The 20,890-nt window shown below is 37.0% G+C and overlaps 1 pseudogene; it reads right to left on the reverse strand.

The window, feature by feature from the left end:
• Positions 1-29: 29 nt before the first annotated feature.
• On the reverse strand, positions 30-15,475 carry LOC125248553 (annotated as a pseudogene).
• Positions 15,476-20,890: the final 5,415 nt, after the last annotated feature.

Consider the following 20,890-nt stretch of genomic DNA (forward strand, 5'->3'; position numbering starts at 1 on the left):
ATGCACAAAACTTGAAATAATGACGATACTTCACTGAATAATTTTATTTGCATTTCTCTCGATGCTCAGTCTGACCACCACAAATTCAACAAATAACAAAGCAAACAAATGCAATAGAAAATTATTGCTTCACAACATCATCCTGCTGCAAAATGTAAAAACTTACTTCTGAAAATAAAGTAGCACACATAATATTAAACAGCAACAGAAAATGTACCTTCATTGCATTTTTACACAGAATTGTGTGCGCACTGATCTTTCATAAAGCTTGATTTTTGTATGATGCTAAATTGTTCATAATCGCTGATTGTTTATGTCTACTGAAAGTCTACTGGACGTACCATGAGATGTAGAAATATTGTGGATAGGTAACATTTATCTGCCTCTGATCTGTAAAAAGCTGATAAATAAATGCAGGAGAAAACGTGAATGTTATTTACTGGTTCTATGGTTAATGTGTGAATGTGACAAAGTGCAATAGATAAAGTGAATTCAAAGCTGGCAAAAAAGCTTGCGCTTCAGTGTCCATTCCCTAATGTAATCTAGAGCAAAATAATAACCATTTTAAACCATATCACAGCGGCCAGCATCTTCAGCATACAAATGTCAAATTTACTGTGTATTTCAGCTAGATTAAAAATTTAAGGTTCATAGGAATACAGTACTTTATTTAGAGTGGGAAGATCATAGTACACTATGGAAAATATATTTTTTTTAAAAATCAGTGTTCAATACCACTTTATATGATAAGCTCTATAAGAAGATAAAGATGCTGATAGAGACCCCATTATTCTGTATTGTATATTTAAGTTTGTCAAGACAAAATGCAGTTCTAAAAACACTAAAACATGTGGACATGCCCAGTTATAATTGTCCTTTAGCAGGTTTTTGTGTATAGTCAGAATACTATCTCTTTGTCCAAGTATACATGAGACAATGCATATTCGAATAATTGAAGGATTAAGCAACACATCACCTCTGTCTTACAGACAGTGAGCACAAAACATAGATGCCATTTTTAGTCTGATTAATGTGTATACTATACTGTAGGTACTTGCTAGGCGAAGCCAACCTACGATCGCATTATGTAGGTTTGTTAGTCTACAGTACCTTCACAAAGAAAAAAAACAATACGGGTTCATTTGGACTAAGGAATTTACATTACATTTTAAAAAGACAAGGTATTGCTTTAAATCCAACTGAAATTGATATTCATGTAACCACACTGAAACATCATAATGTACTTCCCTACATCCCATTTCACACCCTAAATAGTATCCAAGATAGAATTATCCATCCATTTTTTTTCCACACCGCTTTATTCTTATTAAGGTCACGGGGAGCTGGAGCCTAACCCGGGGCCACAGGCAGGGAAACACCCTGAATGGATGGCTAGCGCATCACAGGATTCACACACACATTCACACTTATGGGCAATTTAGTGTCTCCAATTCACCTTACCATGTCTTTGGATTGTGGAGGAAACCCACGCAGACACAGAGAGAACATTTAAAGTCCACACAGAAAGGACTCCTGGCTGAGTCAGGACTTGACCCAACCCTGGGACCTTCTTGCTGTGAGGGGACAATGCTAACCACTGAGCCACCTTCCCACCCCAAGATTAGAATTAGTGTGTCTAAAATCATAGTATGCCAAAATGAATATCCCAAAGTTTTGGATAATAAATGGATGGATAATTCTCATCTTGGATATATGTGACTTTATGATGTTTGGTTGCATGCACATATCAATTTCAGTTGGAATAAAGCAATAATATCTTTTTTTTTACAATAAGTAATGTAAATTCTTTGGTCCAACTGAAATCGTATTGCTTTTTTTTTCTTTGTGAAGGTGGACTTTGCCATTAGTCAAATGTATAATTATGCAAAACCATGAGCAAAGTTCTCAGCTTGAAAAACCCATGACCGCACTGCTACTTTTCTCTCCAATATGGCAGTAAGAATCGTTAAGTAGTGTAAATAAAATGAAATGTGGAGTGTGTATATGTAGATGTTGACTGTGACAAGATGATTGCACAGTAAAATTACAGTAAATGGTCCATGGTTTCAAGCCTACTATTCTGCTACACATTTAAAATCATGTACCTTTTCTTTACAAAACGTGTATATATTTTAATTGTATAAGTAGGCGAATTTGGACACAGTACATGTAAGACTGCATGGTTATAGAGGCTGACCAATATATAGTTTTTTACTGAAAAATAGGCACTTATATGTACTTTGTGGAATTTGTAGTCATCTGTTAAAATCAACTGCAATAGTTTGCAATAGTTTTTAATTTCTCTGTGTTCGTAGGTGTTCTACATGTCTACAGTTGCAATTTGCATGTCTTTGGTTCTACAGTAAAACAGCTCTTTAGAGGTAAAATAAAACCAGTCACAGAATCTGCATGGATCTGCATGGACACATGCATTATTCTTTGTACATGAAAAAGTGGATTAGTTATCAATTTCAGTATCAACAGTAGTCACTGTATGTCAGCATCTAACTGATTGCACGGATTGTTCTCTCTGAAGTGGCTGTAGGGGTCATTTCTTTTGAGAACTTTAAGGCAGATCCAGCAGAAATAGGTCTGACAGTAAAAGCAGGTCATCTTGTTGCAGCCCGTTATTTTCTGAAAGAAAGAAAGAAAGAAAGAAAGAAAGAAAGAAAGAAATTATAAGAAACTACAACCCCATTTCCAGAAAAGTTGTGACATTTTGTAAAATGCAGTAAAATCAAGAATCTGTCATTTGTTAATTCTCTTTAACCCCTTTTTAACTTTCAAAAGTACTAATAAAAGATTTCCGATGTTTTCACTGGCTAACTTAATTGTATTAATTGTGTGTGGGGCAAGGCAGGAAACCTCGGTTGAATGTAAGTAACCTTCGAAACTTCAGATGGCACTGCATGAGAAACCGTCATGTGAAATAAAGTAAAGTATTCTCGGAAGTATTTTGGAAAACCGTTGTCTGGAAAACTGTATCAAGAAATGCAACTCAAATCTTTGTTACACAAGGAGAAACCTATACATCAATTCTATGCAGAGATGGTGCCGAGTTATCTGGGCCTGAGCTCATCTCAGATGGTCTAAAAGACAGTGGAAATGTTTAAGCTTGTTTTTGGAAAAAACGGACAGGGACCAACCAGACTTTCATAAGAGACAGGTGCAAGAGCAAACATCTGTCATGGTATGGGAGCGCATCTGTGCAAACGGCATGGGTGACTTGCATATGTGTGAAAGTATCATTGACATGGAGGTGTGTATTGGGATTGTACAGAGACATTTACTGACATCAAGATGACACCTTTCCTGGGAAGAAAGTCAATGCCAGGCCTCATTTTGGATGTGCTACAAGAGAGTGGTTTTGTAGACGCTCTACACTGTAGAAGGAATGTGCTTGACTCCCTTGCCTGCAGTCCAAATCTGTCTCTTGTTGAAAATATATGGCTTATCATGAAGAGGAGAATCAGACAACGATGACCACGGACTGTTGAGCAGCTGTCTAGTATCAGGCGAGATTGGGCAAAACTTCCACATGCAAAACTGCAACAATTAGCTTCCTCAATTCCCAAATGATTAAAAAGTGTAATTAAAAGGAAAAGTGGTGTGACACAGAGCTAAACATGCCACTGTCCCTACTGGTTTAAAATTACAAAATAAAATTAAGTTACTGACATTTTTTTTTTGCACTTTTGTCAAGGTTAAAGAGAATTAACAAACCACAGACACTTGATTTTATTGCATTTTACAAATTATCCCAACTTTTCTGGAAATGGGGTTGTATGAGTAGAAAAAACTCAATAATAACTTAAAAGAAATGAAATACTTTCCAAATAATGTTTTAGACACAGTAAGAGGACTCTTTTGACCCATTTATATACACAAGTATGTAGTACTTATGAACTGCACATTGGCGTGAAAATATTGTGCACACACAAGAACACACTTGCACATAAGAACACTGCCTGTTAATAAGACTAACAAATCCATGGAATTTACAGTCATATCTGATCATACATGCATCATATAAATGAGTCCCCAAAAATGTTGCTTCTGGGTCTTTTTTTTTTTTTTTATATATCTCAGTCAATCCTTTAATTTTGAAAGCTTTTTACTAAGAATCTACACAAAGACTACACTGTTAAACAACAAAAGTGAAATCTGCAGTCATGAGTTATAGTTTCTGACCTGTATGTGTGTGCCACAGGAAGGGCATTCGTTTGGAGTTATCCTTCAGCCAGCCTTCATTTAAAGACACTTGAAATAACTGCTTTTCACGTAGGTCCTTTTCCATTTGTACTTTGTAGAGAAGAATAACATTGTCTTGTTATAAAAAAAAAAACATGCTGCAAAAGAACATTATCAAAACTGTATATATAATTTTAAAACAATTTATATAACAGTTAGGATTAGTTGCCTATTTAAAATTATAAAACATTTAGTTCCTGTCCTTGATTCTGATTGGTCAATAGCTGTGTTTTATTCACGGCTATGACCGCTTCACCCAACGGTACTATGTATCACTACACAACACCCTTAGCAACCACTCTTAGTAACATAAACTGTTTGTTCTCAATTGATATTGTTCATTGAAGCTTACTGTATTATGTAGAAGAGTGCTGTGAGAAAAAGACTGAGTGAGCAAGTTTATTACCTGCATTCAGATTTAGCATTTTCCTTCAGGTCAGTCCTATGTTCATAATAAAAAAAATGTTTAAATGTCTGATGTATTATCTTGTCCTTTTCTCATAAAGACAGTCTTTGCCGCCTTGAGTACCTTATTGCTTACATCAGGGGTCTCAAACTCAAATTGGCTGGGGGCCGTTGCTGTGATTGACACCTCATAGGAGGGCCATTTTAATATTCAAGCACAAGAAAGTGCAACATTTCTGAAGATTTACTTACCTTTGCATTATTTCTCATTTACTTCAAATTTCATTTCTAAAATTTAGATCCACTCTAATGGATAGATCCATTTAGATCCACTCTGACGGACAACAAAAAACTCCCTGAAACTTCCTAACTCTTCCATCCAGATAGCGAAATTCCCTGTTTTTACTGTTATTTCTATTTCTTATGCGTTCCATTTTTATTATGTATTTGGTTCTTCTTTATGTAAAGCACTTTGAATTACCATTGTGTATGTAATGTGCTATACAAAAAAATTTCCCTTGCCTAAAATATTTTTGCCATACTTTAAAATTTTAAACAGCAGTGTCTCTATCATTGTTACATACAGTTTTAACAGTTAGTGCAAATATTTTAACTTACTTTATTTTAGCTTAAATAGCATCAAAATCTTGCACTGAACAACACTGTACTGAACAAATGCAATTCCTGAATACATTTGTACACTATTATATTTCTTGTCAGACACCTGGCAACGCTTTTGCTCACACAGCTGAGCCACATTTGTCCAACGCGCATCGGACGCGTTTCGGTGGTTTAAATCGACACTCGCAACTTGCGCGAGTGCTTTTACTGTAATTTAGGCAAACGCGCTCATAATAGAATAGAATAGCTCGTTTTTCCAGGCGCGCCTATGCCGCTGCGAGATGAAAACATCAACTTTTCATGTGACAAGAACCAACCTGAGCTTCGGCCTTTCCTTAACAACATCGAAAGCGCAGCCGAACAGATGATCATAGCTGTACAGGGCGAGTTTTTATTTCTCATCTCCATAAATATATATATAGCCTAGCAGTAGAGCTAATGCAAGGACTAGAAATCAATTTTTCTTTTGCTGAAACTTCGTTATCGTGGAGAACGCAGTTCATGGTTCCATGGCAACGACAGACGCCACGGGAGCGAAAGCGCTTTGGAAAGAAGGAGAAAGCGGTGTGGCCGCTTAATGTGACGCGATATGTGAATGGCCCCTTAGAACGGCGACTTTTTCTTTGCATGTGGAATATGGTATGAGACAACTAGAGAATAATAATAATAATAATAATAATAATAATAATAATAATAATTTAGCGGGCCGGATTATGTTTTACTTTTGAGATCAGTTGCGGCCGGGCGGAGGGGAAGGGCGGGCCGTAAATGGCCCGCGGGCCGCCAGTTTGAGACCAGTTATACATATACATGCTTACATATACATCATAAAATAATAATAAAAATATTTCTTTATTGAACTGTTCAATATATGCAGTGACATTTATAATAATGATGTTGGTCTGAAAATCACAGCTGCATAGAAAAGATATTGCTTAGAATATTTTAGTGTCTAATTACAGAGTTCAGTACAGTAAGGCAATACACTATGTACATCAAGTATAGACTATATGTCATAGTAATGGCATTATACATTTCTGTAAAGCTGCTTTAAAACGCTGTGTATTGTGAAAAGCACGTACAGTAAGTCCTGAAAACCCATCAGTTGTCAACAAATCCACTGTTCAACTGGGGTCTACAAAACTAAGCTCTGTGATGAATTACTTACTCTACTGTAAGTCCCTTTGGATAAGAGCCTGCTAAATGCCAGTTACAGTCACTGAATGAGTGGCGCCTTGTAGTTTCTTCACTTCACTCTCTGCTCCTCTTTGGTGGAATGAGCTTCCTCCACCCAGACTGAGACCATCAACTCTTTCAACAAGTAGCTAAAGATAAATCTCTACTGCAAGCACTTAACCACTCCAAAACCTTAACCAAGGCACTTAAACACACACACAAAAATTGCTCTTCTTCTTTTTTCACATTTCACATCTGTTTTAGCTAATCTAGCTAATAAAACCTGCCATTGTATACTATGCATATTGTTAGCTGAACAAATTGCTTCCTCTATTGTAAGTCAATACAATTATCTACTACATGCACAAATGTAAGTTGCTATAAAAAAATGAAACTGACCTGACCTAATTGTACTTGTTGTGTGTATGAAAGGACACTCCACTGTGATCTTACATTCTTTGCAGAGAGCGAGGGCATGGTATGTTCGCCTGCAGAGGGTGCAGAAGACAAACTGGCATGAGGGGCAGATGCCCATCTTGGTGTCAGGCTCGATCACCACAGCCATGCAGCAACTCATGCGTGGACAATAATCAACATCTGCCATTAGGTTCAGACTCGACCTCAGAAGGAGGTGGTCATAGCGGGCAAATTCATCTTCGCCCACAAGAAGTTTCACCTACAGTATAATAGCAGTACAATGGCATTAGTTTGTCTTAAACTACTGTTCAAACAGATAAAGCGCTTAAAAGTCAAAACATATTCATAGCTCAATAGTCAATAGGAACAAACACAAAAGAAAAAAGTACCTGTGCAGGAGAGGCCATGGACATACACTCGGGCTCAGGGCAAGTAAGGCACTGGACTTTGCCATCTCTAATCTGGATCTCAAAGTATTCCTTCACACAGGCCTTGCAGTAGACATGCTGACACTCTTTGAAGAGCAAAGAGTTGGAACCCAGATTCTCAGAGAAGCAGATTCCACAGCAAAAAAACTTGCCATCGAACACCTTCTGCTTCTGAGCATCATTAAAATCCAGCAGCTGGGTTAGTATATCTGTGTGAGGGTCAACTTCTTGAACTGCTCGTTGGTCCAACTCTTGCACTTTACTCTTTTCTACAGCAGTGTCTACTGCTTGGTTCTGACCAGATTCATATTGAGGCTGCCCACCAATGGTTCGGATCTCGAGAGGAGACTGGATGTTCAGAAATTCTAGAGATTCTTCCTTTAGAAACTGGATCCAGGTAAAAAGAATCACATTCCCCCTGTTCTCTTCCCAAAGTTCATCCAGTCTCTTGCAAAGTGCAGTGATCTTTTAGAAATTAAATAACTTATTAATTACGCAGAGATTATCTTAATGGTTATGCCTTTATCATTATACCAATATCATGTCCAAAAGTAAAATACCAAATAATTCTATAAATAAAAATACAAAATCATTGAATGTTATCATTTAATTAGCTCAGATCAATGCTAAAATGCAAACCTGGACTCTTGAAAGCCATTTGGAGCTTAGAGTAAAGACTGGAGCCGATGATGAAGGGTAGTCTGTAGGTAGTTCAAAACTCAGAACCAAGGGGGGGTAGAAAGGATATACCACACTCTATGCATGCCTCCCCTATGAAAAATATGCACAAAACATAATCTCATAAAGACTATGGGGAACACATGCAATATCACCAAAGTTAATTGAATGAAAAATTGTGTTATATAATCAAATAAATATACTTAATAAAAAAAGGTATTTGTGACTTTTTATCTCACAACGTGGACTTTTTTCTTGCAATTGCGATTAAAATCCCTTATGTTGTGTTTGGGTCTGTGGCGACCAGGGCGGGCGAGAGCCGTGAGGGAATGGCGTGAGGCCGGTGGCGCGAGAGTTAACGAGCTACACCTGGGAGGCGCACCGGCCTTGAGTCTCTCACGGAGGAGCTCCGGGAACTTAAAAGGAGGAGCGACGACAGTGAAGGACGAGAGAGGACCAGGCCTGGACTTTATTTTATGTTTTATTATGTTTGTGTGGCCGGCAGATGTCCGCGAGGGTCTGCCGGCATTACTTTCATTTTGTATTTGTTTATTTTGGAATTAAAACTTTGTTCGAACGTTCGCCGGTTCCCGCCTCCTTCTTCCTGTATCTACGAACTGTGTTACAGGGTCATTTTGATTTTCTTTTTCCCAAAAATGTTAGTTAATGTTATTGCATTGGACAAAAACGTATTGATTTTGCTCACACAGGGTTTAACTACTTCCCAAATTTTTTTACTTTTTTGGGATTTTTTCCCCACTTGGTTACACTTGTGGTGTTGCCAGTCAAAAAATGACCGGCCTACAAAAAATAGCTTATAAATCTCATTATGCTACATTTTCACCAAAATACTGGATTTAATCTTTTTGTCAACATGTTTTATTTCAATTAGGACAGGTTTTGTGTTTCTTTTTGGAACTGATTGATCTTAGGCCTCATTGATCTGAGCATATGCACCAGTTTTTGAGTGAAAAAAAAATTGTGTATAATTTAAACTCGCAGTTGCCGGTGATGAAGGGTCTGTAGGTAGTTCAAAACTCAGAACCAAGAGGGGTAGAAAGGATATACCACATTCTACGCATACCTTCCCTCTGAAAAATATGCACAAAACATAAGCTCATAAAGACAATGGGGAACACATGTAATAGAGCTCCAAAGTTAATTTAATTAAAATCAAAATTGCAATATGGCCTTCTATTTGCAACTATTAATCCACAGAAGCCAAATATACTGAATGTGTACTTTAAAATGTAGGTGCACCACTTCATTTTGCCTGTATCCTGTGGAATCCTTTTTATCTGTTTTTTTGCAACATAATAAAAAATAAAAAAGGTAATTGTGACTTTTTGTTTCATAATGCTGACTGTTGACTTAGTTTACATCAATTCTGACTTTTTTTCTCAGAGAAATAAACTCCCAGTTACCTTTATTTTTTTATTCTGTAACAGAAAAAAAAAACAGAATTATGAGATGTAAACACAGAATTCTAAGAAAAAAAGGTCAGAATTGTGATATATAAACTCGATATTGCAAGAAAAATACATGGGACTCATGGGAATTAAGTCTGGTTCATTCCTGAGCAATGAGATCAGAGTCCACTTTTAAATTTTGGTAGTTTAAATGCAAAGAAAAAAAAAAACTTCTCTCTCAGTTTACTTTTGGAGTAACTTAAAGAAGTCTGAGTTTGGTTGTTTTAAGAACAAAAAGAGTGAACATCCTGAAAAAGTAACAGTTTTTATCAATAGCTGAATGGGGGTAAACTGTATAACTTATAGAGAAAAAAGGCATAATTGTTATGAGAGCTTCTGTTTAAATGTTTTTAATATATTTTTTTGGCCTTGGTATCATGTTTATTATGAAAGCTTTTAGTACAAAAATTCAAAGTTATAAATTCAAAGTGAAATCTTACCCTTGACTAGCAGTCTGAAGTTAGGAGGAAGCTCAAGGCACAGATGGATCTTGCCACTCTGCCTTGATTCTGTCCTGTTAAACTCCTCTTCATCATATATGCTCGCTAGAGCCAGCAGTTCATCTGATTGTGCTTCCTGGTTGGCTGCCATTTGAACATTCCTGAGATCAATATAAAAACAAGTATAGTTAATCTGTAGCAAAGTTCATGTTCAGGGAAGAAGGAGGCAGGAACCGGCAAATGAGGTATATAAAGTTTAATCACAAAATAAGCATAAGCAACAAAATGAAAGAAAGTGGCAGCTGCCTCACAGATGATTGCATATAAACACAATAAAACAACAATGGTTAGGGCCTGGTCCTCTCTTGTCTTTCAATGTTGTCACTCCGTTTATCTTTATGGAGCTACTCCATGGGATTCAAGACCAGTGTGTCGTGCAGGTGTGGCTCATTAACATTCGCTCCACTGACCTCGCTCCACTTCCATGACTCTCTGCCCCGGCCTGCTTCACATCACATTCACCAATGGATTTATAGACTGATAACTTCCGAACTTATGCATGACAATGCAAGAACAGGGACTGCATGTCAAAAGTAGTTTTAGAGTTCGTGGGTGGATCACACTGAACTTTGAACTCACAATATATACAACGTGTTTCACCATGTTTTATTTCCCTTGTAAAAGATTTTGGAGCTAGTCTTCTCAGGTCAACCCAAATTGTTTCTGTAACTCGAAATATAAAATCTGATATTTTTTTAATATGTTCCATACAATCAGATTGAATTTGAACTGAATTAAGAATTATCTTTATTCACCCAATTTTTTTTGTGTACATTTTAGTGTCACCTTCGGATTTGTCCCTTTGGCCACAATATTACAAAATGTCCTGGTGGCACCATTGAATCTAATGGTGTGTTTCATATGTCCACGGAAGTGATAATATCCTAGTTACCAACAGGAACGTTAACTGGAAAGCCCCCTCATGTCAGAGTAGCGACTGGGAAACTCTGGAAAAGCACAACAACTCAGACTTAAGAATCCAATATGATGCTGGATCCATTATGATGCTCAGTGCATCAACAGTAGTGAAACACTAGTAATATATTGTTTATTAGCACTTTTAATTGTCGCAAACTCAGTGATGCACATGGTACCACTCATCCTCTATTTGTTGACATGATACTTCAAATTATCTGTGCAAAATACCGCTCTTTATGTGTTTGAATTGTGAAAGAGTAAGCACAAAAAAGGTTTGCCTGCTTAGTTTTCTGACCTGTGTACTGGTTGCGGTCAACTTGAGTTTGAGTAACTCTCATTCCCAGTTACAACATCCCACCTCCGAGGTAAATGGAACTCACGATTAGTTTCCTTTCGAGTTCAGTTCACTTGACATTGCGTCAGGGGCTGAAGCTATTGGGAAACACCTTTCTCTGAAAATACTGAAGCCTAATTGGATCACACCAGTGTAGAGCACCTGCCAATAGCATTTGAGCTCGCATGGAGGCTCCGCCTCTTCTGCCTATATAACGTGGTGCCGAATGCAATTTCCTAGGAATCTTTCTCTATGTAGGGGCGACCCAGGCAGAAGACATAGCGGTCGTAGGAATCTTTATCTTCTATAGGTCTCCGCTGGAAGAACACATCTTCTGAAACTGTTGTCATCCTTCTCTCATCAGAATGCAACAGGGAACAAGCGTTGTCCTTTGGATTCACTTCTGTCCAATGGAGACAGGGCTGAGTGGCTTGGACTGCATTCACTGTGAAGGCACAAGGCCCTTGACACGAGGCCCTTGAAAATCGACCAGCTTCTCCTGACACTTGAGCTGAGCCATGGAAGAAGCAGAGGTGCCCAGGAGGAAGCCTCCATTGGAGTTCAACTGACAAGCTCCCACTTGCTCAATGTCCATGGGCCCCTCATCTGCCTGAGCCATCCTTGCTAGTGTACTTTACAAAAGCTGGCATTTGCCCTTCCCCTGGAGCCCATAATGTAGTTTCTTTTGGCACATCTGAGGACAATGAGGGGCTGTGTCCATAGTGGCATCGGAGAGAGAGGAGTGTGGCTGCAGCTCCATGAAAATGTTGAAGCTGCGGACGGATATGAGTGAACCTCACACAAACATGGAGAACGAGCTGATGAGGGTCCTCACTAAGGCTGTTGATAGGGTTGGAGTGGTCTTCCTTTGCTGGATGGCTGGATGAATGTTATCTCCAGTCAGGCCGCCGCCAGAAGGCTGGTCCTCAAAAGCCAGCACCATTCTTCTGTGCAGTTCATGAGGAGCTCTCAAAGACCTGGTAAGCCTCTCACTCAACAAGCGCCCATGCTTCTGGCCGCACCCTGCTTATCTCCATGGATGAGCTAGAAATTCCCAGCGGTTCATCTCTCCAAGCCTTGTCTTGCAACCACCAGTATCGCAGGGAAGGCATTCACTGGAGCTGGCCAAGCAGCTTCAGCCCTGCACGTGATGGCTGTCCTGCAAGTCCACCAGGCAAACATCCTCAAGGAGCTCAGCTGCACCACTGACTTGGCACTGACAGCAACAAAAATGACAGCGCAGTCTATAGGAGCTTATTTGTGCTGGATTGTCCTCTTTGACTGAAGCTCACACACTTAAAGAACTCCAACAAGGCAGCGCTCCTGGACACACCATTGAGTCCAATGGGTCTGTTTGGTGATGCAGTGGAAGCGTTCACTCAGCATTTCACAGAGGCGCAGAGACAGTCAAAGGCCTAAGTCAAACATGCCATAGTCCCGCTGGCAGAATGTGAGAGCGGAATCCAACAGCCATTATTTTTTAGTACCAAAGAAGGTCTGAGGCCTGTGCTACATCCTTGATTTGAGACTTTTGAATCATGAGCTGGCAAAGTGCTCATTCAAATGATCACACAGAAGCAAATTCTTTCACAGATCGGACTGGGAGATTGGTTTCTCTTGGTGGATCTGAAAGATGCCTATTTTCATAGTCAGATAGGCCTGTAGCACCAGCGGTTTTTGCCAATTTATGGTGCTCCTCTTCTGTCAGTCATTGGCCCTACTGACATTCACGAAATGTGTTAATGCTGCACTCTCCACACTAAAAGCAAAGGGGATGCACGTCCTGAATTATTTGGATGACTGGCTTGTCGTGGCTCAGTCAGAGACTGTGTTACAAGTAGACAAGCACAAACTGCTCGATCATTTACATCATCTCAGGTTGACAGGCAATATGCAGAAGAGCATGATACAACACAGTCAACACATCACATTCCTAGAGTAGGTATGAATCTGGATGTTGTCACAATGCAAGCCCACCTCTCTCAGGAAGTCCTGTTGAAACAGTTTCAGAAGGTGCTAGTTGATGGCTGAGGTGTCAGCGGTCTGCCCACTGGGCTTGTTACACATGCGCATGCTCCAACTGTGGTTGAATGTGCAGACGACACCCTTACTGTCCACTGCTGTTGATTTTATTAGCTCAGGATTATTGCACTACACTCGTAGTATTTGGGTGGTTATCTATTATCAATTGATTACAATTAAAAAAAAAATGTCTGTTTATTTGTATTCACTCCAAATGAGAAATGTATGTCTAAAACAGAGGTATAGGTAAAATTTCATCTGTGATAAGTCAATCATCAAATTCTGCCCCCTACTACAACAAAAATGTTAGTTTTTTTATGTTTGTGGTATCTGTCAGGAGTTAATCAAAGACGCACATGAGACAGTAGTAGTGAACTTTATCCATCTTGTTTACTCATCCACTTACAATCTCACACACATTACATCAGAACATAACAGTTCAACAGTTCAGACTTCTTTTTGAAAATAGTAGTCAACAATACTATCCTACCCCTGAACATGACAATGTTGTTAAAGGTAGGGTAGGCAATTTTGGAGTGACTAGCAATAGCAAGGTAGCTTTTTTTTTTTTTTACAGCATTAGATCCCACCCTCCCTTCAGAGCACTCTCAAAGCCACGCCTTCTTCAAAACACATGAATGTGCAGGTTGCGCACAGCCAGAGCAGATTCAGCAAAGTGTCAAGAGTAGGGATGCCACAATTCTCAAATATAATATTAAACCGTTCGTTACGACATCCACGGTTCAATACACAACGTTCGTTCATTTGTCATGTGACGTGACAGATGTATTGAATAATAATTCCCTTTGAATAATAATCTCCCTTACAAACAAGTGTGTACTTTTTTTTTTTTTACTCTCACAGTTACTGGTCTAAAAATTTCTTACAATTTATAAATTTGTGAGCTGCCAGTGTTAATTTTTATATATATTTGCTTATATTATACATGTGCTTATATTATACGAATGTGTACATGAAAGTGGATTTTTTTCATAGAATAACAAAAAACACTATGTGCCAAGCCATCAGAACTGAACCGAACATAAAATCATTGTTAAAAAACCCAAGGTATGTATTGAACCGTAGGCTAACTGTATTGTTGCATCCATACATAAGAGATGGCGTTAAATTACCTCATGACTCAAAGCACATAACATTACAATAATAATGAATGTAAACAATTTACAGAGCTCAGACTTTTACCACCTAACTACTGCAGATTCTTTTTGGCATTGATAATGTTGACATAGGAACACATAAATCCAAGTCTAGTGGAAAATTATGGGTTGCTGTTTCTAAATTACAGTTACGACACAGTGTGAACGCAGCATACTGTAAGCTCGTTGTTTTGGTCGAGAAACTGTAAAAGATGGCTGGAAAGGTATGGAAATACATATGCTGACAGGCAGGTAAAACATTGTATTGCATTCAATGATTGGACAAACATTTTTTTAGTTCTGAGACTTCCACAGACAATATACATTTTTTAAATATTTAGACCACTCCTATTATTGATTGCTATCAGGATGTAAAGAGTTTTCACCAGAATAACAAAAAGTGTGTTTAAAAAACTTGCTAAAATACTGCCATTAACACAACTCATTGAAATAGTTTGTACCGTGGCGACGTTTTAACGCAGTGGATCATTTTTAGACGGTCCCTTACAAATCATGCGCTTCCGCATCCGAACATTCCCCGATATTATAGAGCTATAATAAGCGTTTGCCGTTTTGAGTATTTTTTTTTTTTATGCCCGTATACAATTGTTGAGTATTTTTTAATCTAACTGTGGTATTTAGATGGAAATCAATGAATAGTTCGAGAGCAGATCCTCACATGCATTTCTACATCTGGTCAATACTAAAACATGTTTCCCAACACGATGTAAACTAACCTAAACAATAAGCACCTTGGTAAAGTAGCCTACTATGTTCTGTCAGACTCAAATAGACAAATTAAAGGTAGACTAATTAGCTTTTGACGTAATTTGACTTGTAGACTCAAATAGAAAAATTAAACGTAGGCTGTTTGGTCTGATTGGTCTAGTTCACTCTTTTTATTCTAAATGATTGGCCAAGAACAATAGAAAACTTCTAAAGTACTTATTTACCTTTTTCTGCTGCTTCTGCTTCTTAGTTTATGGCGCTTGGCATATCAGATCGTGATGTTCCGCCACTACTGGGTGTGAAGCAATGACGTAGGGCAAGACAACTCTAAATCCTTCTGTTTATTTAAGACAAGTTAGAAAGCTTTGTACGCAGGATTTGTTTAGCAGATTCTTAATAGTCACATATTTAATTCCCACTGACTAACTATAAAACAAAACAATGAAGCCTATGAAATATCTGTACAGACTGAATAAGGCACATAAAAACATGTAAATCTAATATATAGAAAGCAAATGTATTAGCTCAGAGAGAGAGAGAGAGAGAGAGAGAGAGAGTCCACCATCTTCACCTCCTCCATATACACAGTTTACTTTTAAAACAATGAAAATGTGTTTTTTAAATATCTACTTTTATGAATTATATATATATATATATATATATATATATATATATATATATATATATATATTAACAATACTAAATTTATTTGCCACAAAAAAAAAAAAAAAAAAAAAAAAAACATTTTCATAAATTGAAACCATCTCCCAAGAAATGATGGGTAAAACACATTCCATGTTCCAAAACATTAAACATTAGTTTTAAAAATTTAGGTTGGACAAATGTCATTTATGATTTTAAAATACACCTAATTTCAGACATATATTTTATTATTATTATTATTATTATATTGGTGAAGAATGTATGCTCTCCTTACTGCTTAATGTCTGAACAAGACGTTTCCTTAGGATTGTGTGATGTTTTTTTTTAATCTGTGAAAAATACTTTATTCAAAAATATAAAATATTATAAAATATTTTATTTTGTTTATTGTGGGCTTGTGAATTTTGTGATTTTGTGACTGAATATTTTAAATGTTAAGTCAGGGGACTGGGATGGGGACCTTGTGAATTTTGTGACTGAATATTTTAAATGTTAAGTCAGGGGACCTTGATTTTGTGGTCAGTAAACCATTTTTGTGTTGATTTTGATGTATGTTTTGGATCACTGTACTGCTGGAAGATCCTACCACAGTCCATTTTAAGCTTTCTGTTAGAGGCAATCAGGTGTTCATTTATTACCTGTTGATATTTCCATGTCCATGATGCCATGTATCCTAACCAGATGTCCAGCTTCTCTGGTGGAAAAACAGCCCCAAAATATTAAAGACCATGTGGGCATGAGGGACTTTTCCATATGGCTACCTGTGCCAAATATATGTGTGCCAAACCCATTACTGGTGTTTATTGCCAAAAAGCTCTATTTTGGTTTCCTCTGACCATATAAACAGATCCCATTTGAAGTTCCAGTAGTGTCTGGCAAACTGAAGATGCTTGAGTTTTTGGATGAGAGTAGAGGCTTTTTTCTTGAAACCCTTCCAAACTATTTGTGGTGAAATAGGTGATGTTGGATTGTAATTTCGGAGACATTCTGACCCCAAGACCCAACTTCTGCAATTCTCCAGCTGTGATTATTTAAGATTTTTTGACCACTCAAACCATCCTCCTGACAGTGTGTTGGGACAGGATAGACACACGTCTTCTTCCAGGCTGATTCATAACACTTCCAGTTGACTGGAATTTCTTAATTATCGCCATGATGGTGGAAATGGGCATTTTCAGTCTATTTCTTTATAGCCACTTCGCATTTTGTGAAGCTCAACAACCTTTTCCAGCACATCACAGCTATGTTCTTTGGTCTTACCATTGTGATGAATGACTAAGGGATGAATTCATAGGGGAGCTAATAATTGTGGCACACATATATTTAACAAAGATATTTGTTTTTTAATAAAACTGTGTTGTGTTTGCAATTGTTTGTTTTCATGTAAACAATATTGTTTGTAAACAATAAGGGCATTTTTTTCACAGCCTTTGCTCACATTTACCACAGGTGCTAATATTAGTGGAGGGCACTGCATATAGGTATACGTCTGGAACCAGAGGTTTTCCGGCAAAATAAAAAATTAATGGTTTAAAGTTTAAAACTGTATGAAATTTCGGGGTTTCTGTAGGTCCTTAAAGTCTTAAATTTGGAGATAGATAAACAGAGTCACCGCTATACAGATATGTGATTATTAAACTTCAAAAGGCTTATTCATTTAAATAAATACTGTATGAGCGCTGCATGATTCAAAGTCAGACTGCTTTCGTTCAACAGGATTGAGGTTTCAGGGCAGTTCGCAATAAGTGAATACCACACATTTGTGCCTAATGATTGCTTATGACGCACTGACCATGTGTAGGCCTACGTCACTGGCATAAAGTTGGTTTGACTTTGGACATTCGATATTCGCACATTTAGGGACCGTCTCTAAAGTTACATCCGACATTGGTATACACATTTCTAACTTCAATAGCATTTGAAGAGAACAATTTACAGTCAAAATCAATATATTTTTGATATTTACTAAAACTGTCAAATATGTAAAAATTGCTATGTATGTCATACTGTATATACATAAATATGCCATAATTTAAAGCTCAATAACATTTAAAGGGAATAATTTATAGTCATAAAACAAACTGTAAAGTGTTCATCTAGGTGTCAACTATCATGTACACCTTTTATATTTTTGATATATATTAAAATAAACTGTCAAATCATATGTACAAATTGCTATTTTTCACTACTGTATATTGGCTCTTACATATATGCCATAATTTAAAGCTCAATAACATTTGAAGGGAATAATTTATAGTCATAAAACCAACTGTAAAATGTCAATTTAGGTGTCAGCTATCATGCAAACCTTTTATATTTTTGATATTTAACCATGCAAGAACCAAAAAGTAGAACCAAAAATAAATGATATCATAATAATGAAATAACATAACTGATAAAACAAACGTTTTGATATATCAAATAGGCCTATGTTTATTTATTTTCTTCATTTTATTTTCTGTCAGCTGGCCACCAGATAACTGCGCTTTGACAAATTTTGTAACTGATTGGAAAACATAAGGGAATTAATTAATTTATTTGTATACAGACAGATTGTGAGTGGGAATGAAATAACTTATATAAACAACACTTCGTCAGGTGCATTCAATTCACTTTCGGAGTAAGATGGCGGTGTGACCTACACAGAAATACATTTTAAATTAAATACATTTTTAAACTAGTGATGGTGAAATGAAGCTTAGCAAAGCACTGAGGATTTCCCCTCAACTGTATCATAAAATGGTTCATACTCGAAGCTTTTCAACACGGCACACCACTAACGACATCTTGTGGTCAAAAGGTGGAAAAATCTGCCATTTGCATCCCAGCTGACCCAGACATTTTTCATTGTTTCAAATAATATTTCAGTTTGTGCTACGAAAGCCGTATATACAAATGTTTAGTCTAAATAAATATTAGGGTAACACTTTACTTGAAGGGGTGTGCATAAGACTGACATGACCCCTTCATAATCATGACATGACACATGTCATGAATATGAAGGAGTTTTTATGCATGTTTGACAATTGTCATTAAGTGCCATTCGCTCAGTTATGCCAGTTTTAAAATGACATTGTTTGAGATGTCTGTGTTATAACAACTTGACATAAACCAATAGCAATCAAAAACAAAATAAAGCAGCGCTGAGAAAAAAATCACAGCATTGTGCAAAAGAAAAAATACACCCTTATATAAAGACACTTGTTTGCTCGTCTCTGTTTCTTTCTCCTCCTCGTTGGCGACTTTATCAGTCGGCTCAATCAATCAGCCACAGGTTCGTCCACCTAAGAGAGAAAAAGTGCGTACACGCTCCAAAAGGATAGAGCGACGGCAAGAAAAACAAGGGAGGGACAAAACAGAAAAAGAACAAGACACAGACCAAGCCACCGACTAGGTTACGTACAAAAAAACTTTTAAGCTGGCCTATTATTAAACATCTTATTACAGCTTTTTTTCAATTGCTAACAAGCGTTTACCAATACATAAAGTACTTTTTCTAAACTCTTAACACAGCAACACACATATCACAATTAGCCAAATAGTTAATTTTCTGCCCAAAACCATATTTTGTTAAATAAACCCAAACACTACATTTCAAAATGCTAAAAACCTTTTTCAACATATACTAACTCTATCAAAACACAGCAAACCTGATTCAAAGTCGAGTCATTCTGTCAAAACACTAGCATTAGTTTTCTATCCAATATGAACATATAGTCAATCAAAGCACAATGACTGTCAAAATACCAACAGTTGAGGGCATTACAAAAACTGCATTACTTGTCATGTTTCAGTTCTACCTGCAGAAAATATGAAATCCATTGTTTTATAATTCATTTTCCTTTTACTGCAGCAATAGCAGAATGCTTTCATGTAAGCCATTTGACATTTTTGGTTGAGTGTTTACAGTTTTTTTCCCAAATGCTAACATACTTTTGTCCAGTCACATTTACAAAACTCTAAACACATTTAGCAGAACATCCGTCTGTTGTGACCATTAACACAATTCATGTCGTTTTCAAACAAAATGCAGTCAATTAACACGTTTCTAAAATGCTTACATTTTCTTTTCATATAAGCTTACCCCATACCAAAATCATGATCTTTCTCATCTATTTGCAAATGCTTAAACACAGCAAGTCAGAAACGAAGACCTAATGTTCCAATCTTTATATATAGGATAAAACCTCTACTTTTGCAACAACAGCAGTACTGGAAAAGTACTGGAAAAAAAATATAAAACAAATACTGAATCAATTGATAAGCATTTTTTAATTAGCAGATCACTTACAGTTTTTTATGATTGCTTACACACTAAAATGAAAGTTTATTTCTGCCATGAATAGAACATAAAAAGGTAATTGTGACTTTTTATCTCACAATTCTGACTTTTTTCTCTCAATTCCTAGTTTATATCTCACAATTCTGAGAAAGAAAAGTCAGAATTTTGAGATGTAAACTCACAATTGCAAAATAAAAAATATTTTTGATAAAAAGGTCGCAATTACCTTTTATGCTTTTTCATTCTGTGGTGGAAAAAAGTTTCCATAATAACCAAAGACCATGTATATTGGATTTGTTGTTGATGGCAGGAATTACATGTTTTCATTTCAGTTTTATACTACAATGATTTTGGCAACATAAGTGAATGAGTCATTACTTTATAGAATGTGCAGTAGAAAAAAGAAGAAGAAAGTAATAGAATTGCTCAGGGCAGCTACTGGTCAAACGGGTCCCCTATGCAGAACTTCAGTTGCCCCCTTGGTTGAAATCTCTTTCTGAGGGTGGGTGGTACTGATGTTGCCCCCATAGAGGGTGGGATGGTGTCCCCTTGGTAGTTAGTGCCCTACGCAGACCACATATTCTGCATATATGGAACAGTGGAATTGTTGTAGTAAAAGCTTTACATGAAGCTTTTACTGAAATGAAAACAAGAAATTGCTGCCATTGATCAGCAACAAATCCAACATACATGGCTTTTGGTTATTGTTGAAGTTTTTTTTCCGCCACAGAATAAAAAAAGTATAAAAGGTAATTGTGACTTTTTTTCCCCTCAGAATTGTGATATATAAACTATAGGAATTGAAAGAAAAATTGAGAATTGTGAGATAAAAAGACATGA

Source organism: Megalobrama amblycephala, linkage group LG16 (genome assembly GCF_018812025.1).
Source record: "Megalobrama amblycephala isolate DHTTF-2021 linkage group LG16, ASM1881202v1, whole genome shotgun sequence".
Taxonomy (NCBI): Eukaryota; Metazoa; Chordata; class Actinopteri; order Cypriniformes; family Xenocyprididae; genus Megalobrama; species Megalobrama amblycephala.